Below are 19934 nucleotides of genomic sequence, written 5' to 3' on the forward strand. Positions count from 1 at the left end.
AATAAATATATAAATACAAAGATAGATAAATAAGTGAAGCTATTGATTCCTGAGCCGCGCAAACACACTTTCAAATGGCATTATATAAGGTTAAAGTGACGTCAACGCTCCCGGGGCAAGATTTATGAGAGGGGCGTTTGTCAGGTCTATTATTAAAGGCACTGCTGGCCTAGAACACTCTTTTATGATGAGAGATGTGGCCGCCGCTGTTGCTGCGTGGCGGTGGAGTGTGGTTTCAAGGCGAAAAACAAGGCAGATTTATGGGTGAGTGGCGTGGACTACTGTTGCACACTCCCCGGGCTAATAGTGACATTATAATGGAATTGCAGATTTATTACGCCACTGTCGCCCGTTGTAGGGAGTGAAAAGAAGTACACACGCTTGACACCAAAAACAAATGACGAAAATTATAACCTGCGAGTTTGCGGAGGAGTCGGCCGACCAGGAGCAAGAGTTATGGACGTGGTGTTGAGTGGGTGATCTTTATAACAGCAGAGCGGCGGCCTCCCCTGTCCTCTCCTGCCCCAGCCTGCCTCCTGTACAAGCGGTGACGACATCCTCGAGGCTTCCGGGCACATCAGCTGACTTGAACGTGAACGGTTTATGCAGCCGCCCGCCTCTTGCAGTCATCGATGTATTTTAATAAATGACTGAGTGCTCAAAAACAAGACGATTCTACTAAGGAGGAAGGCGTGGAAAAGGGGGAAATCCCAGTTGATGTGAATGGTTAAATAAAGATGATGTGTATCCCTCCACCTTCCCTGCTTCCACATCAACTTGGCTAATGAATGATAGAACAGAGATAATCGAAAAGGTAGTGACAGAGAAGGCAAGGAAATTATAAAAAAAACTCGCATAAGGTAAATATGGTTAAGTAGCAATGATGTGTCTCTTCTCCACGTTCCTTCCACACTCAACATCGACTTATGCTGACTGAGTGAAGAACCGAAACAACAAAATTATGAGAAAAGACACCGTGAAAATGAAGAACTTGCAGGAGGCGATGAGAATGGCTAAGCAGACGAGGTGATGTGTCTCTCCCCCCTCCCCTCCACACCACACCCCATCACCGTAATGACACTCGCTAAGCGCCGCGCACCTGTACTCTTCAAACCCTGTATCGGCCAAGCTGCGTGAGGCGACAAGTGCGTAAGAGTGAGCATCGTATCGCCGGGCATCAATAATTTTAACGCCCCAATAAACAACTTCCAGTAAACGCCTCCCATAACGCCGCCTGCATGAACGTGTCCCGATGCCGTCGTCTGCATACTTATCCCTTGTGTTGTATCTGCCTTCGGTCAGCCCTTCCTATAAACTTCATCCTTCTCCTAGACTCTAGAAATTATCGATGAACTTATAGGTATTAAAAAAGGGAAAAATGACCTCCAATCAAGCTTATAATAATTCACTATCCGATTTCTCCGTCTACATATACCAAGAGGAGACGTCACACGGTATTTCTTCTCTATCAGGACACCTTACAAATAAAGGTGAGTGTTTGCACCTGCTGCCTCCCGTTAACTACCTTCTGATGGTGACCCTTGGCCCTTCCAGGAGTATGCATGCCATTTAGGTCTTGCTTTTGTTGTGTGTTAAATGTTGGTGGTCTTACGGCTCTTATGTTCAATCACGAAAACTCAGCAAACAGGTGATGAACGGAGCGTCGCCGCCTGGCCAATGCCGCCGCAAGAAGCACCAAGGGACGGACGGAGCTGCGCGTGTGACGGAGGCGGCGGCAGAGAGGGAAGGGGACAGGTAACACGGGGCCGCGCAGGTGATGAATGTCTCTGTTGTGGCGGCGGTGTTGTGTTGGCGCCGGTGTGGTGTTCAAAGGGCTTACACTTTATGGAGCTGTGCGATACTTATCAATAAAGTACAATGGAATTAGCCAAAAAAATTCATGTTTATATTTTTCTGCGATGAAAGTATGTTATAGGCTACGTCTTTTCATTAAATTTTCACAATTTCAAAGTAACAAGTTTTATTTTACTTTGATAGGATCGGTGAGAGTCTGATGGCATCAGAAACTGGCACAAAACTACTCGCAACGTAAACTTTTTGCCTGCATATTTATGGGTATAACAGGTGACTAGACAGATTATGAACGTTACCACTTCAAAATTTAACAGGTAGGTAGGTGGATGGATGCAGATATCAAAGTAGACGATCAAGATGTGAATGGAATAAAAGAATAGAAATGAAATATATAATGAATGTCACAAAAAGGATGTCCCAATCGATCCAGTTAAGGGTGAGGCAGAAAGTCAAGGAACAAGCTGCTAAACTAAGCTTTCACAGTGCTTGATTCTGAACACTACATCAAATACATTATATTGTACTCCAGTACCTACAGTGTTTTCAGTCCTAAATCACAGGAAACTCCTCGCAGAATTATTATTTAAAAAAAAAATCATTAGGAAATACCATTTAAGCGTCACTTCAATACAAAACCTTTCTGGATTTTTTGTCATGTAGGCAAAAGCACGAGTGCGTAGACGCGGGGACACACACACACACACACACACACACACACACACACACACACACACACACACACACACACACACACATGTCTCCGATAGCTCAGTCGGTAAAGCATTGCACTGCCAGGGTTAACGGCCTGACAGGCGGCATTTCGAGCCCCGCTCAGGGCGGAAACTTTCCGCTGACAGGGAGTGGTTCTGTCCCCCCTAGAGCAAGGGGAATGGGGTGTGTGGTGTGTGAGGTCCTGGCAGTACCCAGAGATCGACTATAATGAGCATGAGCTTGCTCTAGTCGGGAGGGTACTTGCTGGCGACTGCGAGTACAACTCGTAACCAGGCCGTGGTGAATTACACCCATCCACACACACACACACACACACACACACACACACACATTGTTCCTAAGCATTCCAGCATTTCAGTTGAAGTAATGACTCGTGGAAAATGGTTAATTGGCTCATGAATGTAATAATTATGTATATGTGAGTAAGTAAAAGTTACGACTGAATTACTTTTTTATTACCTTGTTTAAATTTCAGACATCATGGACGACACAATGAAGGAAAGGAAGAGAAATTTCGAAACTTTATGAACATCAAAAAAAAATATTAATAAAACTTTTGGCATGAGATAATCCCGAAAAGTCAAGCTGTTTTTTTTAAAGAGAAGCATATGATGTCTGAGCTACCGACACAGCATCAGTTAAATGTTAAGGGGGAGCAGCGGTGTGCCAGAAGGAAAAACATGACAACGGACAAGGACCAAGAAATAGGCGATGCTGGAAAATTGTTGGCATAAAAGTAACACCGATACATAACAGGAAAAACATATGAAAAAGAGGGAAAAAGCAAGCAGCGGGCATCATTTGGAACGCAGAAGATTAACTCCGACCGTGGACCAAGGAGCCCAAACAATAAGGTCAAAATGTGAGCAGACACGAAAATCCTTGAAATGAAACAAATCTATGAGGCTGTCAATACCCGGAATGGTGGAGCTCACACCCAACAGCATCCACAGAAAGCCTCCAAAAAGATTATAAAAACGAGAAACAGATTAATGTGAAAATGAATAAAACAAATGAATCAATCAAATAAACAAATAATAAGTAAATAGACTATAATTGTTTACATAACCTTTACAATGGAACACGGCAATGACCAGACGGACAGAAGGTGGCCAACGAGTCATTACTTAGATCACTGTTATGAAGCACAAGTTGGTGTTTGGCCACGGAGCAAAAGACAAGCTCGGAGTGGCAACGAGGAATCAGTGAGTAAAGTCGCGTTCTCTTTCCCGAGGCGAGGAACAAACGGCCCGAAGGTTATACAGTGATAAAGATCAATATCCAGGTTGTCGCTTTGCCGTGTTTCGTTCACTCCTCAGTATAGTGTGATGCAGCACACACACACACACACACACACACACACACGAGAAAACAAACAAACCTCTTACCGGAAATGACCTCCAATACACACACACACACACACACACACACACACATGATCAAACGCACATACATACATACAAACTCGCCACCAGACCTTCTTTCTCGTAACAAAACCGGTCCACAAAACCAACAAGCAAACAAACAAAGGACTAACTACTCATATTGATATTAGAAAGAGACAAAAGGGGGTGGATGAGTCGTATTTCATATCAAAAAGATCTCCATGCATCCTCTCTGCTGATGAAGTGATGAGAAAATAAAATACGGTGTGCAACATATCAAATTAGGATCTTGTTAGGCCTCTAATGAAGTTTATCTAATACTATTATGTTGTGCAATGAAATATTACTCATGACTGTGTTTTTGTTGAGTCTGTCGTGGCAGAGAGAGAGAGAGAGAGAGAGAGAGAGAGAGAGAGAGAGAGAGAGAGAGAGAGAGAGAGAGAGGGGTGGGGTGGGGGGGGAGGGAGAGAAACAGTCCATCTCGCCACTATTAGCTCCACGGCGCAGTGTAGTTGTATATTTAAGGCCACGTAAAAAGGCCCATTCCACCCACATTGCTCGCTCCTCTTCTCCTCCTCCTCCACCTCCTCCTCGTCCTTCCTCCGCCGCAGGTATCATCATCACCTCGCCATAATGAGGCCGCCAAGACCCGCCGCTGATGAATATAACATTACGGCAGCCATTATCAGAGCCTCGAATATCTGATTCCTCTCAGCGAGACTGTCGGGCTCAACGGCGCCGCCCCGACCCGCCCAATCAGGAGACAGGTGTGGTAGGACTCCCTTTGCCCCTTCACCCCACTCGCTATCTCACCCATCCACCCACCCACCCTTCCCGCGTCTCTCCTGCACCTGATACACCCACATCCACGCACCCGCCCGCTCACCTACCCTCCCGTCCACTTACACGTCCTCTCACTCGTACACTTACCAACTGAACCACTAATACACTTAACCACTCAACCACTTACACAACTACCCGTTCATCCTCGCCAACCTACCATCACCAAACTAACCATCCACTCACACACCACCTCCCCACTTGACCACCCACCCAACAACCTATCAACGCTGTCAAACTTTTTTTAGCTCGCTATTCTTATTGATATCATAAGAGCAAAAATATAATCATCATTTTTACTATGAAGTCGTCGTCGTCACCACCGCTACCAAAGACATTCAGTTATAACAACAATCTATCACGAAGCACAAACAATCACCTTCGGCATTAAAACAATAATTATGTCCCTCAGTCACTCGTTCCCAGCTAATTATTATTTTTTTCCATAAACTTCCTGGAGTTCAACAAGCATAAATATTATGTCCGTGTGCTGTGAGTACTGTGGCGAAGGTCAGCCGAGATTAATGCACCTTTAATGTGATAAAGCTTTCAGCATTTAAATTAAATTCGCGGAAATTATCAGAACACTGATTAAATTGGGAAAACACACCGTGATGGGCATCGTGATGTCACACACACACACACACACACACACACACACACACACACACACACACACACACACACACACACAAACAGATCGACTATAATGAGAGATCGACACAAACACCCAGAGATTGACAATCAGGGGATAGGCATAACTTGAAAAGAGGTATAACTCGAAAAGTAGACATGCATTTGCGACGGAAATGAGGTACAAAACCATGCAATTCACAACGTCTATCACCAGAAAAATAAAAAACCAAGTGAGAAAATCGTCGGTAGGGTGAAACTGTAAATTGTCCGCCAAAACACACTTAACTCACAAATTTGGGGATTATACAAAACACCAGCCTTCTGTAGCCCTGCATACGTGTCCATCTTGTGTATACCTTTTTACTCGTATACTATGGAAGCTATTTAAACTTCGAAAATAGTACCTACAAGTCAAAAGATGGTTGACGGACGCGAGGAGCTGCCTTCTTTGAACACTGAAAACAAATATGACGGCGTGTCGTGGCGACTGGATCCCATTTTCTTTCTTTAAAAGTTTATGTATCCAACAACCATTTTCATGTGCTTCATTATTACTTTTTTCTCTCTATGAATAAATTTTAAAGCTTCATTCCGATCTATGATGTTAATTGGCAACAGTAAAATTTTACAATAACAAACTTTATTCTGTCAGCGGCATTGTGATATCTGGCACCGATACACGAATTCTTGACAGTCTCACCATACCAAAGAAAACAAGATAATGCTGAAAATTTATGTTTACAGTTGATTTTTAGAACAGTCCATGCTGTAAATCAAATCAGTAAAATTGTTCCTACATTCAGTATAGACATTTATTTATTGCACTCCTGTTCATTTTCATATAGACGAAAAATTGTGTCGAGAAAGTTAATGCGAGTTACCCTTTCTTACCTACAGGTGGCTGTACGGCACCTGATATCCCCCTCGATGCAATACTAACCTTTTGCAACTCTTAATCTTTCAGTATACCCTTCAGTTCACCAGGCTGCTGTCGTTTTATCCATTAATACTCTTTAGTCACTTGTCAGTCGATAGCTTACTTTCGCTATTTTCTGAATTCCATATTTTACTCAATTTTCTTTATCAGAGCATACATAATGGTATAATCCCTTCAACATGCCTTTCACCAGCTATATACTTGATACATCACGCTCTAGCCATCATGTAGATACCCGAAATCTTACTTCAGGTTAATAAGGTCATCATCAGCTCCTTTACAAACTCTCATGATACTCTGTTGGGATTCCTCAAGTTCTTTAAAGGCTCTGTACGACCGCGCAGCGTCAACATAACTTGGGCAGCCGTAGACTCATAACGTGGACGCGTAGTGTACGGCGACTGTCCTGCCATAGAGGGGAGGGCCGCGGCGAGGCAAGCGGCGAGACGACCCCCAGCCCCCGGGTAGGGCGTCGTTGGCTGGCCGGGCCTCGTCCCCGCATCACTGTCAACGCCCCTCACTACATCAGCCCTAATGACCCCGACGACTAATTGGCCAGCAGTAATTAGTTTGTTCTGCATGTATGCTATTTGTCTCGTGCCGAAAAACCAAAGGACAGCACACCAAGGAGAAACACGCGGCACGGAAAAAATCATGCTGCGAAGAGCGACAAAGTGCGGCAATATCAATAATTACACTCAAAATTAAAACGCCATCTATAACTGTTCACGACTTCATTAATTACTGGTAAAAAACACTCATCGTCCCGGCAATCCATCAGCTCCCAGTGAGCCTCGGGCAAATATTTCACGCGATAATTTTTGCAAATCACTCCACAAAAATGAACAGCCTTTGTTTACCCGAGAGGACACAGTGAGCCGCGCCGTAAAATACTGATGTTTGAGAGCGATGCGCCGTCCATCGCGCCGGCAGGACGAGGGGTTAATGCATTATTTTTTACACTCAGCAAAACTACACCGATTATGAGAGGAGGTACAGCTGTTCGGCGAGACACACGCCGATGGAAGCACCCACTGACACATGTCCCCCATCCCCAAACCCTTCCAATAAATACAGCCTCACACCCATCCCGTCCCTCACGGCCTTATCGCAGCTCACCGTGATCGCAGCAAAGATTGTAACCCGCGGGTGATAGGCGTGAAGGTGAAATTAATGGAGACACTGATTCCCGGCAGAGCTGATCACTCGGGGCATCACACCCTTGTTTAGCAACCGTAAACTTATAACGAGCCTTTGAGTTATCGCTCGGGGCCGATAGCGACGGTGACAGCGGCGATTAAAACCGAGGTTATATTGAGGGGGCGGCGAGGTGTGTGGTGTCGGCCGCCATAATAATGGTCATCATCATTAGCAGGAGCATCGGGCGTCACAATAGGGCCGCCAGCCAAGATAACTCCCCCGGCCCGAGCACCAACATCATAATGATAATCCGGCCCCAGAATGGAGCAGCGTCATAACAGTCCCGGAAGTTTACAACGCTGAGGCAGAGTGCAATGTTGTAGCGAGCACCTCCCTCTCTCCCTCTCCCTCTCTCTCGACCTCTCCTTCCAGTCCTCCCTCCCTCCCTCCCTCCTCCTCTTCCTCCTCCTTTACATGCCAGCGGGAGGAGGGGAGAAGTTGAAGGGAAGAGGGGAAGATGGGAAGATGGTGCGTAGGAAGGAAGGAAGTTAGAGGTGCGTGGTAAAAGGAGAAGTAGGAAGAGGAGAACCAGGAGGAGCATTTGAAGGAGGAGAAGGAAAAACATAGTGAAGCAGTGCACGAGGCCCAGAGATGCATGTGAAATGGAGAATAAATACGAAAAAGTGACGCATAAGAACATGAGAAACAAAAATAAAAAAAATAATAGTGTGAGCAAAGGAACTGACGGCAATGCATCATCATACACATTCGTGGAAAATCAGCTGACATTGGAATGAAAAATGATAGATAATGAAGGATAATGAGCCGGGCTGAAGAACGGATGAAGTTGTTAAACATCAGAAACATGTGAAAGTTTCGCAAATAAATAACAGAAAAAAATGGAAAAAATCATGACGGAAGGAGTAAACAGACCACGAGGAGAAGGAAAAAGAGTTAGAAGTAAGAACAAATAAAAGGAGTGAGGAAAATATATAAGAAGGATACAAAGGATGAGATGAATTGCGAAAGTAGATGAAGAATACAAGAAAACAATGACGACGTAGACGATGACGACGAAGAAAAAGAAGGAAGAGAAAGAGAAAGAGGAGGAGGAACACAAGCACGAGGAGGAAGAGGAAGAGGAGGAGGAGGAAGTGGATTCGGAGGGAGCGCCGGTGCGGGAGGCAGGTGGGTAGGTAGGCGGCTGGCGGGAACAGCGTGCACATCATGGCAAAACAGCCCACTATCTCATGAACTAAAACCCTCTCTTATCTAAACTTGGAGGATCGAGGCCGACAACAGGTTGCCGGGATACCTTAACTTCCCCATACAGCTGTCACCAAGAGGGGGGTCGGATCCTATTCTCCTCTGATGGCTGGAGACGCTTTTTTGTTATCCCATCACGAGTGTTGCGACTCCTCCTCTTCCTCCTCCCCTCCTTCTCCTCCTCCTCCTTACTTGTCCTAGTGTTCAAGGTGAGTCTATTCTCCTTCCAGAGCTTTGTGGAGGAGAGAGGAAGGGATGGAGGAGGAGGAGGAGGGGGAGGAGGAGGGGGAGGAGGAGGGGGAGGAGAGAGGGAAGGAGTAAGGGAAGGTGGATTCAGGGAAGGGAGAGGTGGAGGTGATACTCGGACTCATATTTGAGGGGAAAGCAGAGTCTAGGAACCGAGTGTCTGAGGGAATTTTAAGGTGGTGAAGTGATGTGAGCGGGGACGCTGATGTTGTTTTGAGGGGAAGTGAGGTGACTGCTGGGGGCCGAGGAAAGGATGCTGTGAATGAGGAAGAGGAGAGGAAGAGGATAGCTGTATTTACTTGACGGGGTGCTGTGTGAAGAGAAGAAGGGCTGTATCCTGCACTGAGTAGTAAGAAGAGCTGTAGGGAACGGAGAAAAGGTTTGGGGGAGATGTGAGGAGGGCAGAGAGAGACCTAGAGGGTGCAAATGAGAAGAAGGATGCGGGGGTGAACAAAGGGCAGTGAAGGGTGGGGAAAGGTGTTGTGAGGGTGAGGAGAGAGGCTGTAAGGGAAAGAGAGGAGTGTTGTGAGGAGTGAATAAGGGTGCTGTGATTGGACGGAGAGGAGGGCTGTGAAGTGTTGAAAGGAGAGAAGTGCTACAGAGTAAGGAGAGTGGTGTTGAGGGTGGCGAGGACGGGGTCGTGAGGTGGGCAGGCAGGTTATGAAGTGACCAAAACCGATGCCTCGTTGGTGTTGACAAACGGTGTTGTCGCCGTTTACAGGCCAACAACCTGCTCAGGGCCTCTAAAGCAGGTGAATGTGGGCCGCGGGGCGACAGCTTCCCTTTCCCTGACGAAACACTTCCAGTTAATATTTCCCAAACTCGCGCGAATAATAGCCGCCTTGAGTGAGGCCGCGTGTCAATATTTCATTATTAATTTGCTTCCCTTCAAAAGTTTGCTCTTTCCGGCGGCAGCGGCAGCCACTCCTGACACATAATCATACGTCAGGCAGCGAAGCGCTCAAACAACACAACAAAAACAAATTCCATATGGTCCTGAAAACTTACCTGGCCATATCCACTAATAAACTTCAAAGACACAACAAAACTCCATTTGATAATGGAAAAAAATCATCCTGTCTGACTTTTACCACTCCAATAATTAACAAAACCGTTTGCCAACAAAAATCATGAAGCCCTCGGCTCCCGGCCTTTGATGAGAAAATTTGGAATTGGCGTTTGCGAGCGGCGGTGTAGCAAGTTTGATATGCCCTGAGGAAATTTAAATAAGTGTCTGAAAGGGGTGAACGTAATTAAAATTGTGAGGATAGAGAGGACTTTTGAGAGTGTACGAAACGGCTTCGTCAGAACAAAGGCGGCGGCCCAAACGGAGAGGCGCCGAGGCGCTTGTCCCAAGAATTGATTTGTTTTGAGTATCTTATTTACACACACAGTCTGATAATTTAATCCGTAATTAAATTGGAATGGAAAGGACATCTATAGACGTTTGGTCAATAATGACGGAGGAGGCGGGTATTTATGTAAGCATTATTGACACGGACTTAAATTGAATCCCGTGAAGCTCGTAACTTGACCATTTTATAAGCATTCTAATACCCGGCCGGGGAAGGCGATCACCTCTTATCATTCCCTCGTATTGACGGCCGCCCCGCGCGGGGGTGGCAGCGGCTCAGGGCGTCGCGCCAAGGCCTACCACTGCCTGTTACGTGGTGTTGGAACAGCCTCACGAGGGTGTCGGCGGGGAGTGTTCCTGCAGCGGGCGGGGGAAAAGTAAGGGGGGGGGGTCATTCCCCTCTAAGTGTCACCAGGAGAGTCACAGCGATAAAATAGGTCATGTTCTCCACAGCCTCCACCACCACCACCACCGTTACCACCACCGCCATCAATACCAACACCACTACGCACAACCATAACCACCACCATCACCACCCCAATCATAACCTCCCCCACGACCAACACCACCATCGTCCCCGTCACCATAAAAACCTTATCTCCCCTATCACTGCCATCTTCCATCCTATCAAGATCACATCTCGAAATACCCTTATCACAACAACTAATAACGTCACTATCATCAAAACTACCATTACTATCACCATCGGTACCCACTATACCACCCCCTGGATCTCTACCCCAGTCACCAGTACACCCACGACCACCCTCACCACCACCACCGCCACCATAACTAACAACCACGACGGCAATAATAGCACAAGCAGACTAACGACGCCCACAACGTGCGGCAAAAACAATATTTGGGTTTCCGTTCGAGCAGTCATGTACAAACAGCAGGACACTGAGTCGCCATTTCACCACCACGCCTCAGAACATAATGCCCCCTATAGCGCCCCCTTCCCCTCGCTCCCTCCTCCCCCTCTTCCTCCTCTTCCCCTGCTGCCTATATCCCTCCGCCTCCAGCCGTATAGCCTGTACATCGCGTCACCCACATCAATAACTTTCAGGGAGCGTTTGTTGATGTTCACTCTATATAAACATTCCGCGGCAAACACATTCACGGTTCCGCAGTACACACATCACGCCCGCTATGATTTATCTCTCCAGGTCAACAAATAATCGTGACATGGGGTTACAACTCCAATAAACAAAAATAATGGTTCACTGCCTCCCTCCGCCGCCGCCACCGCCTCCGCCGCCCACTGGTGCACACGGGGGAGGGGGCAGAGGGGAGAGGGGGAGGGGGGAGCCGCGCCCCTGTAATGCGCCTGCCGGGGGTCTCCTTGGCAGGCTTTTTCGCTTTTTTTTTTCAAGTCAGCCGGAAAGTTTTACAGTGAAGATAAAATGTAATTAATTCAATAGCGCCTGAAGGTATTCCCGGGGTCGGAGATTATAATACTAATTGAGCCATCTCTGGGAACTTACGGCAGCTCCCAATTTTAAGTAACGCCCGCTACTCCTCACGCGCCGCGGGTTACGGGCTGCATACTAATCACACTTACACCTCCAAACTACAACCTAAAGGCGGCCGTTGGGTATACAATTCCCAACATTCCTTTTCACAAAAATCGCTTCTCACACTCATCCAATTGACACTAAACTGAGGAAAGTATTATATATCCAGGTGGGTCACCCCGCCATTATTTCCCGAAAGCTGGAATAAGAAACTCGTAGAAGAAGGAACCACTCACTACTGCCCTTTTATGATGCGTTTCAATTCAGCGTCCGAAAGCGACGGTGAAACATCCAATAGTCATTATCGTTCGGCTTAATTAGATGGTGAGTTCAAAGGGCTTAAAAAGTCGATCCCAAGCGCGGCATCTCCGTCGGCGAAATGGGATTAGTGCCGGGGAAAATGTGGCCCTTCGCTCCCCCGTGAGGATACTGCAGGGTCGTGCCACGCGGCGGGCGGGGAGAGGGAGGGACGGAAGGAGCGGGAGTGAGTGAGGATCGGGGGAGCAAGAGAAAGAGGGCGAACGACGAGGAGAGAGAATGGCATAGCGGAAAAGAACCGAAAGAATAAAGAAAGTCAAATACAACACATCTTATGCCTTTAAATAAATCAAATAAGTAGGCTATCTAGCAGTCGTAGTAGTCAAAATAAATAAACTTCAAGTAATCATAAAAAAGCAACAAAAGATCATATAACAAATCGTAAGAAAAAAAAAATAAACAACGAAGAGAAAAAGAATTATTTGAAAGGGTAATTATTAAACTCAAGCGACACGCGGATCGATCTTGACACATCGATCCCAGACGCTTGTAAGAGAATAGATATAAAAAACAAAGATGTAGATTCCTTTGTTGTATAAAAAAAGGGCTGGAAGAACGTGTGTCTGTAGGGGGTAGGGGGGGGTTAGAGAGAGAGAGAGAGAGAGAGAGAGAGAGAGAGAGAGAGAGAGAGAGAGAGAGAGAGAGAGAGAGAGAGAGAGAGAGAGAGAGAGAGAAATGGCTGTGGAAGGAAGTAGAAACCAGGCAATAGGAGGCGGAGGTGGAGTCAGAGTCGTAGGAGAAGGAGGAGGAGGAGGAGGAGGAGGAGAGAGGATGGACTGGCGGGGACACAGTCTGAAGTGGCCCTGAGGTGCAGTTGAGAGGGAGCGAGAGAGAGCGACACACACACACACACACACACACACACACACACACACACACACACACACACTTCTTGGGGGCTCACGGGCTACCGGGGAAGGAACGCTGAACAAAATTGTGAGAAGCTGGCGGGAAATGGACTCGAGGAATTCACGCTCACAATGAAGAACAATTTGGTACACGCTTCACCTTGCCCGACGCGGCGCAAAATAGGAGAGTGAGGAAGAAAAGACGCTGCGACCGAACGGGAAGACTCAAATGAGAACCATAATGGGGGATGGACTTTGTCTCGAGTAGGCGGGAGTCAGCATGTTGGCAACGGTGGGAGGGAGAGAGAAAGAGACCGAGGTAGACAGAAGGAAAGGGAGAGATAGTGAGAATTACATGCAGGGATAAAGGACAAGGTTAGAAGAGGGGGAGGTGAGATAAGGATGTCTAAAGGGTGAGGAAAAGAAAGGGGAGGGAAGTAGAAGGCAGTAGAAAAAAAAGGAAAGGGAAGGAGATGGAAGCAACGTTACATGCAGGGATAAAGGAAAGGGTTAGAAGAGGGGGAGGTGAGATAAGGAAGTCTAAAGGGTAAGGAAAAGAGAGGGGAGGGAAGTAGAAGGCAGTAGAAAAAAAAGGAAAGGGAAGGAGATGGAAGCAACGTTACATGCAGGGATAAATGAAAGGGTAAGAAGAGGGGGAGGTGAGATAAGGATGTCTAAAGGGTGAGGAAAAGAAAGGGGAGGGAAGTAGAAGGCAGTAGAAAAAATGAAAGGGAAGGAGATGGAAGCAACGTTACATGCAGGGATAAAGGAAAGGGTTGGAAGAGGGGAGGTTGAGATAAGGAAGTTTAAAAGGTGAGGAAAAGAAAGGGGAGGGAAGTAGAAGGCAGTAGAAAAAAAAGGAAAGGGAAGGAGATGGAAGCAACGTTACATGCAGGGATAAATGAAAGGGTAAGAAGAGGGGGAGGTGAGATAAGGAAGTCTAAAGGGAGAAGAAAAGAAAGAGGAGGGAAGTAGAAAGAAGGAGAAAATAGGAAAGGGAATGAGATGGTAGCAACGTTACATGCACGGATAAAGGAAAGGGTTGGAAGAGGGGAGGTTGAGATAAGGAAGTTTAAAAGGTGAGGAAAAGAAAGGGGTAGGAAGTAGAAAGCAGTAGAAAAAATGAAAGGGAAGGAGATGGAAGCAACGCAGAGGGAAGGACAAAGGGTAGGGTTGAGGCTAAGGAAGGGGTGAGACTCTATGAAAGGGAGCTTAGGGGGGTAATACGAGTGAAAGGCGTGGATCAGGAAGGAAGAAAGACAGAAAGGAGACGATAGAGATGGAAGGAGTATACAGGCACAGACAAAGTGTAGAGGCGAGGTTGAATCCAAGGGGGAGGGGAGACTTGAGGAAAGGGCGCATAAGGAAAGGCTAGGGATGCAGGGGGTGACGCGGGGGTGTAGTGGCGGGGTATTCATGAGGGTGACGGGTGGGACACTGTAACGCATGGCACTGTGCGCGAGGAGGGCTCCACGACTGCGCCAGGCACCTAAGGATAGAGGGAGTGTCACTGTTATATGAAGTCATGTAGGCGAGGGAGATATGGCATTGTTGTGTGAGGCACTGTGCAGGCCGGCAATGTTGCGCCTTTGTTACGGCACCACTGGGAGGAGGAGGAGGAGGAGGAGAAGGAGGAGAATGAATGTGAAGAGTAAGAGGAGGGAGAATATGAGGAGGACTATGAGAACGTGGAATGGGAGGAGGAAGAGGATGAGAAAGAGGAGAAAACATGGAGACAAGGAAGAGCAGGCAACAGACAACCTACTGGCTTAAAACGAGACTGCTGGCTTTGGTGATCTGATAAATTCGTCATGTTCTTCAGTGGCCTGCTGAACATATTAAAGCACTTACTTTCGGTAACTTTCCGTTCACTCCTGACACAACAAGGTAACGGTTAGTAAGGTTAATAAGGTTTTTAAAGGAGTTGATCAGTTTTACATTATATAGTTCTTCTAAAAGTCTTCTTTTCTTTTCTAGTGGCGGATGACTGTTCAAGAAAAAAAAAACGCCTGCCGATGTCTGTACAACGTCGAATCACTGGAATTATTTCGCCGTTATTTTTAGTTCTTGGGTTGGTTTGGGGTTAAAAAAAACGAATTGGAGTGATCGATGTTTTTGTTCAGCTACGTATTTGAAGATCTGAATCAAATCCCCTTATTAGTCGTCTTCTTTACGAAGCAAAGTGGTTGAGTAGCTTTAGACATTCTTTATACAGATGTACCTACTAAGGAGGCACTATTTTCGTAGGGCTTGGCTGCCCTCTTTCAAGTAATTCGATGTCCTTCTTATAAGTACACAACCAAAACTGCTCTCCGTATTCCAAGTGAGGTTTTTACCAACGATTTATACAAAGATAATATTACTGTTGACGCCTAACACTCGAAGTTCTTCGTTAGGAACCCGATCATAGCATCAGATTTTTTTAAAGCTAACTTATAGTGCTTTGTGTGTTTCAAGTTACTACTGAAAGTGACCATGACCCAAAACAACAAACTGTTTCTGCACAACAACAACAACAACAACAACAACAACAACAACAACAACAACAACAACAACAACAACAACAACAACAACAACAACAACAACAACAACAACAACAACAACAACAACAACAACAACAACAACAACAAACAGGAGGAGAATAAAGGTAATCTGGAGGAAAACGAGCAGGAATATGAAGAGGAAGCTAAGGAGGAAGACTCGTCCAGACACAGGGGAGAGAAGGAGGACATTTACTATAATAAGGAGGAACGAGAAGGGCGGGGTGGGGCGTCAGGCACAGGGGCGCTGCAGGGCAGGAGTAGCTAGGGAGCCGCCCTTCGCCGCCCTACAGGAGCCTCCTCAGCAATGTGTGCCTATACCCATACGCCGGCACATAATAACCTGCTTTCAATGTCTCTGTTTATGTACATGTATCTGTAAATAGCACGATGAACTACCTAAGGAAACCCGATTTAGAGTGAAAATGTACTCGCAGCATAATACATATATACTGAAACAGAAGTGCACCTATCAGTTATGGAGTCCACAATTGTGTTCCAAGTGGTTTCTCTGTAATACGTAAGTCGATGTCATAATAAAAGGACAAAATGATGCGAGTGGAGGTAACCTGAGCAGCCTCTTTGGTGTTCACACATACTGTATATTCAGTGTGACTGGCGACAGTGGTGAGAAAACCTATACATGCAGGCAAACTCAGGCACACAAATTATAAACAGAGACTGCTGCTCGGCTACGGCAAACACTCCCCAAACACACACACAATCACACTCGTGACTTTTTTTTTTTTAATAAGAGATCATCTCGTTTACCTTCAAGGGAAGTGACGAAAGACAGTGAAGAACACTTACCTGAAAAATAAGAAAAAACATATATGATGTAATATTATTAACAGTAACATTAACATTAATAACAACATTAGCAACAAAAACAACAAAAACAACAACATCAGCAACAACAGTAACACTCATAATAATAATAATAATAATAATAATAATAATAATAATAATAATAATAATAATAATAATAATAATAATAATAATAATAATAATAATAATAATAATAATAATAATAATAATAATAATAATAATAATAATAATAATAATAATAATAATAATAATAATAATAATAATAATAATAATAATAATAATAATAATAATAATAATAATAATAATAATAATAATAATAATAATAATAATAATAATAATAATAATAATAATAATAATAATAATAATAATAATAATAATAATAATAATAATAATAATAATAATAATAATAATAATAATAATAATAATAATAATAATAATAATAATAATAATAATAATAATAATAATAATAATAATAATAATAATAGATAATAATAATAATGAAATAATAGCAGACGAAGAAGAAAAAGAAAGAGAAAAAGATGAAAAGATGTACAACATTACATCTGTAACATTTTCTTATTCACTTAAGGTCAGTCCAGCCTGGTACATATTCATACACAAGCTAACAACCGTCAGCACAGCGTGTGGACGCGCCACGGTGGTGGTGAAGTGCAGAGGCAGCAACACAGGGATGGGGAGGCGGTGTATTTACCGGCCCCGCAAGACATGCGAACAACAATAACTTTTCTTCCTGTGGTATTGTCCCTTCGCACAGATCATCACCCTTACGAGAGGTCACGTCAGTGAGGGAGGGAGAAAAAAATCATAGCCAAGTGATGTGTAATGTAGGAATAAAAGCTTCCCATGGTGACGCTAAAATAGAATAAAAAAAAACATGAAAATAAAAAAAGAAACGGCCCACAGTTATGCTAATAAAAAATGTATAAATAAAACTGAGACATATAGTTATGCAAGTAGACATCTAAAGTCACATTCATAACATGGAGCGCGGGTTCTTTCTGCTCTGTGCTACACAATGATACTGGGGCATGATCTGCAGGAACTCGTAAGGACGGCAAAGGTACAGCACAAAGTCAACGTCCTCGCCGCCTCTTGCTGCCGACACATGTGCCGTTGAGAAGAGGCGTGTCACGGGCAGGCCGTCGTTAGGGTGGTTTGTGAGGCTGCGCAGCGCTTTGGTTCCTCAGCTATTGGCGGGTGATCTGCTGAAGCCATCTTGTGAACCTCATGTGTATCACGGGTGTGTGTGTGTGTGTGTGTGTGTGTGTGTGTGTGTGTGTGTGTGTGTTGTAACTTAACTGTCTATTCCGTGTAAAGATATAACTGTTGGTGTATTGACGTCATTAAACGTATCATGAGATAAACTGATAACACAAATCGTGGTGAATTGCTTAGTTTGTGCACATTCTTTTAACGGTGTACTTATCTACATTCGTTTAATTAGTAAAAAAAATCTTCAAAAAAATAATAAAGCTCATAGCGTTAGCGATAAGCTCATGGAAGTCGATATGGTTCAAGAGAGAGACCTTTATTAGGAGATAAAGGAGAGGGAGCGTGAGGGAGGAAATCGTCATCAGTGCCTTAATGGCTCCCCCCACCCCACCCCCAAAGAAAAGTATCGAGTAATCCATCCAGTCTCAACATCATAATAACGGTGCACTCCAAATCCACGAACATAGACCGTCAAGCCAAGCGTGTGGTTCTGAGCCGCGGCGGTGCCAGGTCGTGGGAGGGGCGGCGGCGGTGGCGGCGGCGGCAGACACCTCGACACCCAACGACAAGAACATGAGCTAATTTCAATAAAACCAAGACTGCTCCCACACGTAATTCCAAGGCGAGTGTAGTGAGTATATTCCCTCCCCTCTTCCCTCCGTCTCTCCAGCGCCACGGCTCCCTTGGGCCGGCTGAGGGGGGGTGGGGACGCGGAGGGGTGGGTAGGGAGAAGTTCAACCCCAGCAAATGGTGCACATTTGTTCGGTGACATGTGAGACGACCAGGAGACAGCCGGGAGTGATGGCGGCCGTGTCTCATCCCTGCCTGCCATTTTGCATGTGCCTCCGCGATCATCTCGGGCGATATCCGCGTCGTCTGTTATCTGGAGCCCCATCTGGCGAGTGATGCATCTGATCAACTTTACCCTCGTGCCGTAAAGATTTCTTCTGCCCCTTATTAAAGTGTTTGTCGCAGACGCAGCGTGGGATAGGTCCTCTTCACCCTGACACAGGAGGCGGGGAGCAGCAGGCGAACACAGACCGTCGGAGGAGTGATGACACAGCTTCCCTCCTGGATCCTGGTTCCTCAGAACGAGTCGTGTTTACATTCACATGCTTCACTCAAGTGGACGCCCACACCCCCTCAACTCGCTCAAGTTCGGGAGTTTAGTAATAATAAATAAGAGGATTTCCCCTTGATATGTAGATAAGTTTATCGGAGGATATGGCCAAGGCCTTAAAAACGAACCCTTTTTTGCACGGGAAGACGTGCTGAACGTTCTCGGCGTCACGGGGAGCGATTCGCCGTGTCACTTACAGACAAGTGTTTGGAAGCCTCCTCGCCGGATCCGGCAGAAAACTTTCCTGGACAAACTAAATCCTACATTTGATTCAAATCTTTAGTATGGACTCTCCATACGGAATGGGCCCTTTAACAAACGGACGGCATGCCTAATATGAAAAGTCAAATATCACACTCAGCAGGTGAGGCACTTCAGATGGGATTCAATCCTTTATATGGCAGACATCCACACAGGACGACCAAAGTCGGGGCAGAACATTTACATAATTTATTTCCCGTTTGCCATCGCCCAGTCGGGAGATGAATGTCCACTAGGAAAGGTTCTCCATCTGCACTTGGCAACAAGGCAAGGCAAGACTTCCCAGCACCAGGTGTGTCGTGACGCTCAGTGCGTTGCGCCACCACCGTTCTCTGGAGCGTGAGCACGTTCCTCGGCCTCCTTATCTTCTTCAATTCCACCACCTTTTACAGGCACAGGAACGGGTAGCCTACTTTCAAATAAATTCATGGCGACTCTAACGATGTGGATGAAATTCCATTTTTTTCATACATTTCATACCGAGTTATAAATGAGCAAGACTGGGCTGGTGGGCTGGTGGGCTGGTGATCACTTCAGCATCACGACGCCGACTTTTAACGACCATCCTCAACTGGAGGTATTCTTTACAATCCAGTGAGATGTCGAGGAATAAGTTATTGGTTATTTACAGCCTTACCTGAGCTACAATTGATTAGTGAGTATAAGTAAAAAATTTCTATGTTACACACTTTAGTTTCTGGTTTCAATAAAAGTGCCGTGCTTATGCTTTTTTTTTTTTTTGTGCGTGGGAGATAAAACCAATCCAACTGTCAGACCAAAAAATCCATGTCAGACAAGACTTTCACGACAAAAAATCTGCATAGTTATTGCCGGAGGAGGCACCTCCGGCCGCCGGACTGAGCTCACAAAAGATTGTTATGGATCCCGGGTTTAAGGTCCAGTCATCAGCAGTAACCG

The sequence above is a fragment of the Eriocheir sinensis genome, chromosome 17, assembly GCF_024679095.1.
Source record: "Eriocheir sinensis breed Jianghai 21 chromosome 17, ASM2467909v1, whole genome shotgun sequence".
Classification (NCBI taxonomy): domain Eukaryota; kingdom Metazoa; phylum Arthropoda; class Malacostraca; order Decapoda; family Varunidae; genus Eriocheir; species Eriocheir sinensis.